This window comes from Zingiber officinale, chromosome 2B, assembly GCF_018446385.1.
Source record: "Zingiber officinale cultivar Zhangliang chromosome 2B, Zo_v1.1, whole genome shotgun sequence".
Classification (NCBI taxonomy): Eukaryota; Viridiplantae; Streptophyta; class Magnoliopsida; order Zingiberales; family Zingiberaceae; genus Zingiber; species Zingiber officinale.
Window position 1 is genome coordinate 37,909,505 of NC_055989.1, and position 2,382 is coordinate 37,911,886.

General features: G+C 35.7%; 1 non-coding gene across 1 annotated transcript; it reads left to right on the forward strand.

Moving 5' to 3' along the window:
* Positions 1 to 1,688: 1,688 nt before the first annotated feature.
* LOC122049925 lies at positions 1,689 to 1,795 on the forward strand. The gene has a single exon (XR_006131166.1). It is a non-coding gene; the product is annotated as a small nucleolar RNA R71 (small nucleolar RNA).
* Positions 1,796 to 2,382: the final 587 nt, after the last annotated feature.

Consider the following 2,382-nt stretch of genomic DNA (forward strand, 5'->3'; position numbering starts at 1 on the left):
TAAGAGCACACACTTCCATAATAACTAAGGTCTAGTTCTTTTATTAAGTCAGTATAAAAAGAACTTATCTAAAATGGTCCTACTCAATACACTTAGAGTGTACTAGTGTAATTTATTAGTCAAGATAAACTAATACCTAATTACACTACGACTATTCTAATGATTTGTTCCTTTCCATCTTAGTCGTGAGCAACTGTTTATAATTTATAAAGAACTGATAACATGATCTTCTGTGAGTGACACCACACACCATGTTATCTATAATATAAATTAATTGAACAACTACACTTAACAAATAAAATGTAGACATTTGACCAATGTGATTCTTTTATTTCAAAAATAAATGTTTACAAAAGCTAGGCTTTTAGTATACACTCTAACATGGGCTAACACTTGCCCCCAAATCATAGAAAGCATTTTCAATGAATTCAGATCCTATAGTACAAGGAATATAAAAACTTCCAGGATCTTGGAGTTTTGAGAAAGTGTTCTTCTCAAATAAAGCACTGCATTCTTCTGTTAGAGCTACCATCTCGATGTCTCCTTTTCTTCTTTTATTTGACATAATGCCCTTCAGAAACTTGTCAAACTTCAGCATCTGTTAAATGGCATCAATTAAAGGGACTTCAACACAAATTTCTTTTACCTTATCAAGAAATCTGCCAAATTCTTCATCCTTCTTCATCATAACTAATCTTTGCAGAAAAAGGATTGCTTGGCTTTGAGGGTAGAGTGGAAGAGTCTCTTCAACCTTCTTGGTATTCCCCTCATCATCTTGAATATGAGCTAGTTCAATTGTTTGAGGAGAGAGCTCTTCTTGAATTTTTATCCCTTTTGGAGCAGTCACTTGGGGATCTCCCAAGGTCTGTCCACTCCAAAGTTCAATTCTATTACAATGTTTCATTGGGTTGACATCAGTTTTTCTTGGAAAAGGTCTTGGTGCTCTTGAAGATGATGAAACTATCTGAGCAATCTGGCTATCTTGTATTTTCTGGTGCTTCTCAGAACTAACCATTCTCTGATTTAGCATCCTGATTTATTGCTTCAATTCATTTTGACCATAAATGACTTCCTCAAGCATTTTCTCCAATTTGGATACCTAATATCCTTGAGTAGGTTGTTGGTGTTGATATTTTGTTGCCCAAGCTGGTAGCTTGGTCTAGCCCCCATGGATGGCCCTTGTTCTTAGTTGTTATGATAAGTTTGGATGATTCTTCCAACCAGGGTTGATTGTGTTGGAGTATGAATTGTTCTGCCTTTGATTATAACTCATGATGGAGTCACACTACTCAATTTGATTGACTTGTGCAGAGATGTCTCCCAAGGGGCATGAGTCTTGAGCATGATCTGAACTTCCACATGTTTCACAAACACAAACCATGGCATTGATCGTGCTTGAACTAGTTCCCATATTTTTCATCTTTTTGGTAAGAGCATCCATCTTTAAAGACATCAAAGTGATTGCATCTAAATCATTTTTTCCTGATGCTTTAGTTGGGTTTTCAGACGAATAGTCTTCATATCTTTCTGATGCCTATTGATGATGGTTCTATGCTACACTTTCAATTATATATTTGCCTTTATCAAGACTTTTATTCATCAGTGCCCCTCCAGCTCCAAAATCTAAGGACACTTTTGTATGGTAATTGATGTCATTATAAAATGTGTGTAATACTAACCATTTTTCAAGTCCATGGTGTGGGCATTGTCTGAGCATATTATTAAATCTATCTCATGCTTTAAATAATGATTCAGAGTCTGACTGTCTGAAGCTTGCTATCAAATTTCTTATATGAGTAGTCTTGCTAGGGGGATAGAATTTGTCCAAAAATTATTGCTCACATTGCTCCCAAGTGGATATGTTATTGGCTGGTCAAGAATTTAGCCACTATTTGGCTCTATCTCTTAAAGAAAACCCAAATAATAAATATCTCACTACCTCTGCTGGAACACCATTCATTTTCATTGTACTGCAAGTTTCATAAAAGACTTCAAGGTGTTGATTCAGATCCTCATGTGGTCTGCCCCCCAAATTGGTTCTTTTGTACCATGGTAATTATGTTGGTTGCTACTCAGAAAACCTAGAGGTTCCACTGTACAAAAATTTTGTACAAAGGTCTGAACCTTTTCCTAGCTACCATGTGTTCTTTTAAATTAAATTTTGGATCACCTGCGGAACTTAACACGTTTGATCCAAATCACCTAAGTTATTAATTCCATTAAATATTAATTTCCAAAATTGGTTCCCAGTACTGACGTGGCGAGGCACATGGCCTTCTTGGATATGGGAGCAACCACCACCGACTAGACAAAACCTTTTAAGGAAAGCTAATATTTAATTTACTAAAATAACTTTAGGTCAACCGAAAAGAACAATCAAAT